Source organism: Saccostrea cucullata, unplaced genomic scaffold (assembly GCF_032062105.1).
Source record: "Saccostrea cucullata isolate Sc308-1 unplaced genomic scaffold, CSIRO_AGI_Scuc_v1 ctg1298, whole genome shotgun sequence".
Taxonomy (NCBI): domain Eukaryota; kingdom Metazoa; phylum Mollusca; class Bivalvia; order Ostreida; family Ostreidae; genus Saccostrea; species Saccostrea cuccullata.
In genome coordinates this window covers 89,084-97,789 of record NW_026924450.1, presented here as the reverse complement: position 1 = coordinate 97,789, position 8,706 = coordinate 89,084, and the positions used below count along the sequence as shown (strand labels likewise).

The following is an 8,706-nucleotide window of genomic DNA, read 5'->3' as shown; positions in this document are numbered from 1 at the left end:
AAGATGAATTTTTTTTTGCATGGTGAAATCGTAGACATATACTGTAAATGTATTATATTTAGGATGTACAATATTTGGCAGAAATTGATTTTGTTTACAAGTTAGCAAAGATTTGATTTAGTGCATTTCTCAGTGTGTTTTTATTTATGTTTATGTGTGCAAGACATTTACATGTAGCATAATGCTTGAATTAGCGGAAGTTTCTCTCTGCCAAAAGCGCTAAATAGAATACACAATGCCAAATGTAATACGTTTACAGTATGTCTCTGCTGAAGATCTCATTCAGCACATTCAGTTTGTGAAGGAGTACCTGTCCATCATAGTTACTTGGATATGTGAAATATTTATTATGACTTATCTTCTTGATGTTTTCTGTATGCACTGTCTTTGCTGCAAAAAGAAAGAAATAGGTTTTTTCCAATCAGCAAATCTCCAACTTTACTCAAAAACTATTCAACATGATATTAAAACAATTTTTTTTTTCCAGAAAATAATTTATTTGTCAAACAAGCAGAAGACAACATAAGAGGAGTAAAACAACATGATTATAACAACTAAAAGTATAAATAAATAAATATAGAGCTGGTCTTAAAGCTTATAGACCAAGGAATGGGAATGTATACCCGGTAATCTAATTGAGCACACAATCACACAATGCCTGAGATATTTGTAACCACTGATTAAGGTTCCTAAATAAGCACTAAAACATCACAGAGGGGGCTGCATTCAAGATTGTAGTAGCTAGCCTTAGCTGCTAGGCTACACTGTATGATATTCAAACACTTGTTTTGACTCTCATAGGCTAGCAAAGTAATTCATGATTTTAGCATCTATGTAAGCCACTAGAATCTTGAATACAGTCATAGTATCTGGTCGCATGATCATGAAGCAGTTTTATAATTTTTAAATCATCTAAAACTTTTATAATTTAGAAAACATAAAATTTGAAAAGTTATAAGAAGTTGTCTCCCCTTCAATCAGTGTAGTTTAAATATTCATTTTAACATGTTAAATGATTCTAAACCTATTACTAATTAAGTCTAAGGCTGCTTCATAATTTTTGGGCCTGGACTTCCATTCAGATTCAGCATAACTTGTTTCAATAAAATACAGACATTTAAATCCTCAAAATTTTAAACACTATTATAATAATAACAAACCACTAAAGAAACACAGATATAATATTCCAAATAAATAACAGTTCATACAATATACACATATGTCAGAAAGTCATGGATTGGTTTTCTAAGTTTACACAACAATTTGAATTAATTTTTTCTAAAACCCATGGCTGAATTTGTAAAAATGTAGACAGGATGATCATAATGCTGAAAAATGTGTGATTTAGAAAAATAAAATGATATTCTGACTGACCTAAAGTCATTCGATTTGTTATCACAGCTTTGCTTTGACGGCAGCAATTTATAATTCATTCTTACAAATTGACAATAAATGTATTTCCAATACAAACACACTACGATTTTGTAATATCGATATACAGTGGACCTTGGAAAAAGAAAATTTTAAAATGTAAAACAAAAGATTTCTGCAGCATTCAAATTTCTTAAATATAAAAATGCTGTTTTGTTATTAAGCCAAACAGTAAGCAAATCTAGCATTGAAGATATTTGAAATCTGAATTCTTTTTCATAAATTGCAGAAATGATTTGTTTTACTGTAAAAATGATTTATATTTATCAGGCTATGGTTATGCTGAAATTCTATTGCTATCACAAACATGTATCACAGTTAAGCTCATGGTAATTAAAAACCTAAATGCTTTCAAAAATATGGCATGTGTAACATTTTAAATGAAGGAACTCATATAAGGTCTGTAGTCAAGGAGACCAGATTTTTACAAAAAATACATGCAAATAAATGCAGTGATTTAAAGATAAATGACCATACATTGTTTTCCAATCAATTTTTTGTTGAATTCATACAAATATTTTTTCTAAACAAGAAATTAAAACATATTTTTAACTCAGCAAAAAATATATTGCTACCTTTCTTTACAGTCAGTAATGCTGAATTCATAATCATGCTTCACACATAAATTGGAAAAACAAATTAAAATGAAAAACAGTTAACAAAAAAAAAAAAAAATGGGGGATACATAGGAAAAATAAACACAGCACCATCAGAAGGAGAAACAACACATAGAAACAGAATGACTACAAAAATAATTGCCACTATATTAACAACTTCATACAAAATATGACAAAACAATACACGGAATTACAGCTATAGGGTTCATGACCTTCCATTAATGATTATTATCTATGACTCTGTCTTCTAAGAACAGTTATTTCTTTTGAATGTAATAAATTACAAATAACAGAAAATTATACAATGGATTGGTCAATATTTTAGGTACACTATCCAATTTATTTCATTTTAGCTAATAAATATTAACAAAGTTAAAAGCACTGATTTCAAGACCTAAAGCATGTCAACATCTATAGTGCTTGAGTTTGGATTTTTTTCTATTCTTATTTGTACAAAAATAACATCATTACAATGTATATTAAATAAAAATATGTGTTCATCAAACACGCTGCAAAAAGGGGAACAACTCCTGTCAAGATTAAACGATAAGATGACAAAATTACATGAATTCTTTTGACCATTGTGTGCTTATTTTTCATTCAAAAATTGATGATTGAGCAATTAATATCTAAGATACTTTAAATTCGTTGATTAAATATTTGCACCAGTGTAAATTGCATAAAATACACTTTGTACATGTAATACATAATTATTAATTTCTAACAAACTGACTTTTTTTCAGGCACTGAAGTTGCAAGATTTTAATTTTTCTCTTTTTTTTTTTTTATTATCCAAAAACTGCACTGGCTTTAATCAGTGATTTTACTTTCTTATAATTACATAATAAGTGAAAAGGAGATTTATGGTCTTAAGGAATATTTTTGACAAACACAAACAGACACTTTATTTAGTAGACCCCGGCCTTTGGTTCTCGGGACAGAAGCAGAGGGCAGCTGTAGTATGAAGGGGGAGTATTCCTTCTCTTTCATGGATTCTCTATTTTCCTCATCAGAATCTAAAATGATCAAGAGAAGGAATTACAATGTTGAACGTAAATTAATGTAAATGCCACAACAGTGCATGCAATACAGTATACATTACACTGTATTGATATTGATATTAAAATTACCAAAGATGGTACAAATGTACCCTGTTTAAGATGTACATGACATTGTAAAATTTCGTCTTTTCACAAACTCTTATTTTCAATTGATAATTATATATACTGTATGTTACAAAGAATGAACTAGCAAATAAGTGCTTGTATCGGTCTGTTACAGTAAATCAAACAGCTGATCATACTTGGTTTCAAAGCTGCCTTCAAAAACTCAAGTTCATTTAAAAGCTGTTAAAATAAACAACTAGTACATGAAGGTGGAATGATTTATGCCTTTTTGTCTCCAACGATATTGGTAAAAATCAATAAAACAATACTTAAAGTCTGTCTCATCAATAATTCATTTTTTTTTTACAGTCTTACAAATCAAACCTAACAAATGCACAGCTTTAGGTATGATAAATCTTTGTAAGATTTAATCTCTGCACTGGGCCTTTTCAAATTGACAGACTATATTTCAGAGAAAATGAATACATGACATTGTACACTTCCAGACAATTTATTCAATGTAACTTAATCCTTTTTCCTTCAAATCAAAATGTATTTTTCTTTCTCAAATTAATTTGATTTTGTGTGTGGAGGGGGTTTATTTAAAACATATTTTAAAATAGTAAAATTAAATTAAAGTTATATTTAATTGCATAAGTTTAGAATATGTTTTGAGTGAATTTCAATATAAAATGCATTTTTTTTTAATTTTGATTATTCAGCAAAGTTTAAATTGATATCTCTAACATCTGTAATCCATGTGCTTTTTCACACTTAATGTACCTTCTTAGATCCCCGTTTTATTGTGTGTTTAAATGTCCCACTATCAATATTGTTAACCTCTATCATAATTATAACAGTAAGGTACCTATTATGCAATTCAATTCTTTGTAAATTGTTATTTTTTGTGCAGTGACAATTTGTTAAATAATTGTAATCTGTCTATTTAACAAATTAAATTACATTAAACATATTTCTAAATCAGATTTATTCTAATGCAATATAAGCTGAAATTTTTTTAGCAGAAGTATTTAACATTTGCCGAATTCTTGGATGTGAAATGCACTGTCCTTGAATAAATTCTATAGCCCCGATCACTTCCTATGAGTAAGATTTCGTAGCATTGAACTCTAGTTTTTAGGGTCAACTCCATGCACTCAATAACTGATGTATATCTGTTTTTTTTTTTTCTTTTTTTTCTTTCCATAAATGTTTGCTAACGACCATGTATAAGCAATTTTCCTGTTTTCATTAGATTAAATTGTCAGTCGCATATCAAGTGTTGTACAATACTAAAGAATGAGACTTTTGTCAAACATTTAATGAAAAAACTCGGGCCTTGGTCCCACTACCTTAGAAGATAAGAAAATCTGCAAACCATAGAGCAGCTCCATATTCAAATATTTTTTCTGCGAAATAAAGAGTTCAAATGATCGGACCACTTCTAGGTATAATGAAAATCTGTTATTTAAGAGATCGTTCTTTGGAAAAGTGCTAAATGTGTTTAAAAAGCTGTATAAAATCTCTGTAAAATGTAGAAAGTAAGGTCAAGTTTGTAGAGTAAATAATTTATTATGTTAGCAGTCTTAATAAGTGCATATATACCTATAGCCTCTGCCTGAGATGAAAGGAGAAATTCAAAGTAAAACAAACCCTTAATTGAAAAGTGTACATTTATACCAAGACTCCCCCCCAAAATATATTACAGACTATAATTTTACCTTTTTTATTGAGGGGGAGAGATATAGTTGACTAAAAGATTATAGATAAAATGCTGTACCCAAAAGAAATAAGGAAAAAGAAGTCTGTTTAATAGCTCCATTGATCAGTTTTGGCTCTCTTAAAGATATAAAATCTAGACGAAGAGGAAATTTAAATATTAAACATTAATTTAAATATTTTGAATTCATTACCGAATAATTATCCCCTCACAACAGAGATGGACCCGGGGGTATATAGTAAGATATTTTGTGTTTGTGTGTAAACAAGTGACATAATTTACATCGGCATGCTGCCTTATTTTATTGGTAGAGAAATATAAAAGTAACATATTTTGTGTTTGTGTGTAAACAAGTGACGTAATTTACATCGGGATGTTGCCTTATCATATTGGTATTCTCTTTGGTAGAGATTTGTGGTACTCTTGTTTTCAAAAATCTGTAATAATTGTCACATGATTAAATTTATTACAAATATTTTGAGGGGGAAAACAAATTATAGAAGGTTTGAATTCAATTTTGATTTCTTCTTTTAATTCTAAATAAATATAAAATGAAGTTATTGCATGTTTGAAACACAATTTTTTTAAACAAATGTAAAAAGGAAAATGTCTAGTAATTTTATCATACTGCAAACATGGCATTATGGCTTTATTAAACATAATATGGAGATATCGAACATTATTCAAAATTAAAAGTCCATAAAACAATACAAAATTTATTTTCAAAAAATGTTTCCCTCAACCAATTAAACACTATATATATTATAATCAAAGGCTGTAAAATATACCATATCACAAAGTTGTATAACTATCACATAATTCTTGGTTCATAACATCTATGAATGAAAGGATAATAATTATTGGATACAAGATTACGTTATAAAGCTCCAGCTTTGGCCCCCTTTAAGAATTGTAAAATGAGAATTAAGTGTTATAAGATTAATACATGACAATGGACTACATTTTTCTGCCACCTAATCCTAAGACCCCTGGACATAATGTTCTAAATGGCTTATTTAGTAGGTTATTTAGTTTTTTTAACCTCTAGCTGCAGGTCCAATGCATTTAACAAGTGTATATTCACCTCATTAACTAAAAAGATTATCAATTTCTACCTCTCAATCAAAATATTTTGAATTCATGGATGCAAGTTTCTAATTTAACCTCTTCATAGGTGTCGGAAGCAAATTGAAAGTGGGGGAGGGGGTTGCTAAATGAAAGTGGGGAGTGGGGGCTAAACCACCAAAAAAAAGGTAAACCCCAATTTTAATGCCTATATTATGTATATATTTGCCAAAAAAGTGGGGAGGAGGGGGGAGCTTACTAGCCCCATGGTTTCGATGCCTATATATGCTCTTCATAACTTTTTGGCAGCTGCAGGCAGATCCATCATAAGAATGTCTGATGCATAAAGATATATATTTTCCTGGGTACAGAATTCATTCACAGTAATAGGCAAGCTTTAATTTAGAACAAGCTACAGCTTTCAAGGAGAAACAGATAAAGAGACAGACAGGGCAAAAACTAAATATCCCCCAATTTTTGAATGCTGGGGCATAATGAATGAAGATTAATATTATTATAGATTTAAAGGAAAGGTTTTCCATAATTCACTGACCAAAACACACAAATTTTAAAAAATACAATCACAATTTTCTTTAGAGTTATTTTATTTTCAATGTAACAAATTAAAAATGAATGATATTCATACCCCCTCCTCCTACTTAAGAAAAGAGGAAGGGAGGGGAGGGTCATAGAGCAAGAAACAATTGAAACTGACACAATAAGGAAGGGATGTAGTATTTAAGTAGTATATGGGATAAAAAGCAAGTCCTAGAGATTAAGGTACCTGACCCCCCTCTAGTGTGATAAGCCGGTGGAGCTATAAAATAGAACCTTGTTACTGTGCCAAATGGTCAGTCCAACTGAGAGAAATATGCGGGTCTACGGAGCTGTTAAAACCCTATATCTCCTACACAATCGCGTAACAGAGGGTAAACCACTCAACATTTAAACACAGTGTAGCAATAGCCAGCCAACAAATACACCGCAATATTGACAGAAGATAAACCCCCTTCAGACTTACAGGCACATTTAATGACACATACATGCAGCTTTAATATCCTAGTTGGTCATTCCTTAATAAATGCATTTTTTGGCAGTGCAGTTTGAATCTTAAGATATCCTTGTCAAGTGTGTCTTTTATAACCTGTCTGTTCATAATCAATTTAAAATAATTTAAATTTACCTTTAATTTAATTTATTTAATTATATAGACTTATAAGTTTATTTTAGAATTTAATTTTATTTCAAAACATTAATATGTAACATGTATACCAAATACTTAGCCTTGCAGTGCATGATTAAGCTAAAAATTACCGGGTACTGCATATATTTTTCTAATTATTGAGTGTTCCAAAGATGGTTTTAAATCAAATATGATATTAATAAAATAATTAAATTTTTATAAAGATGATGATGTTCCCCATATAGTTAATTAAAACAATTAACAGGAACAAGACACCTTCCAGATCGATTTATCAAATGTTGCAGCAAATTCCACATTATTAATCAAACACAACCAAGTCTTTATTTAGCACTGTACAGTGTGAAGTGTTGTGACAGATTTTGGAAAAAATAACATTAATTCACAAACCATAACTTTATTTAATTCCCAATAAAACATCAGCTCACTTTTGAGCTCAGTCTCACTTTTTCCAAAGGAATATATAGATTAGTGTAAAAGTGAGACTGAGATCAAAAGTAACCCAAAGCTTGTCTAAGTTTTATGGCCCCGGAGCCAGATCCTGAACTTCTCACTGTCCTATTTTTTGGATTTGTTGGCCTTAAATGCACTAAATTTTAGCAAAGACAGAGCACTCTTATAGTGATAGAAAAGATGAGTCATTACCAGGTATACAACATTAATATAAAGGGTAACATTACTATCGATACATAGCTTAAGTATTACATAACGCCAATTGGGAAATAATGCCCATCTTGTTCCGATCTCAATATTTAAGTGCTTTATAAACATAACTATATAAAATACATCAATAACGCTTTAATGTGTTAGGTAAGGCTCTATAGATTTTTACGTCAGGAATTAATGCTACAAGTCTGGATACAAGGCTCCCAAGGCAAAGATATTTGTTCATACAATGTTGTAAAATCCCGACTTGTTTGAATTAATTATCGTAAGAGTTTAAGGTGCGAAGAAAAAGATTCTGTGCCATAGGGAGCTAGGGACTGAACGATTAAAAAAAAACAACTTTGCTTATTTTTTTGAAAACCCAATGTTTTCAATCTATAAAGTTACTTTTAGCTTTAATAAACATTTGATGTACGTTGTATATTAAATTAATGTTTATTCAGAAGAAGTTCAGACTGACTACAGTAAATTCAAGATATGCAGCCATTATTTCTGGCTTCCTTATCTGGACATAATACTAAGTTTATACAGTATTGAAATTCACCTAATTATTGAATACTATGAACTAAAGCATGGCTTAGTAAAATGAATCCAACATACTGTTAAAGTAAAACACGCTATATCAAATATGCTTGTTATGAACTGACTCTTACAGGGAAGGGATTTTTTTTTTGATAGCCTTTAAAAAAACAATGACTGTTCAACTATTTATGAACACAACAAATTTAACTCAGAACAACTGTCCCTGACACTTCATTACAAGCAACTTGAAGCAAGTTTTACAGTTACTGTAGGTCAGTTTGCTATCAATATATGCTTCCCCTCCTCTGGAAATACTTTCCTCCCTTGGGGAACCATAAATTTGCTGTTTCCCTTATACCCATACCATAACTGTATCCA

At 30.1% G+C, this 8,706-nt stretch overlaps 1 protein-coding gene across 1 annotated transcript in view; it reads right to left on the bottom strand.

Moving 5' to 3' along the window:
• Positions 1–1,989: 1,989 nt before the first annotated feature.
• LOC134266461 (uncharacterized) overlaps positions 1,990–8,706 on the bottom strand; it is a 29,376-nt gene continuing 22,659 nt past the window's right edge. Inside the window, exon 17 of the mRNA XM_062748694.1 lies at positions 1,990–3,064. The gene's annotated coding sequence lies outside the window, so the exon portion shown is untranslated. The remainder of the gene's footprint in view (positions 3,065–8,706) is intronic.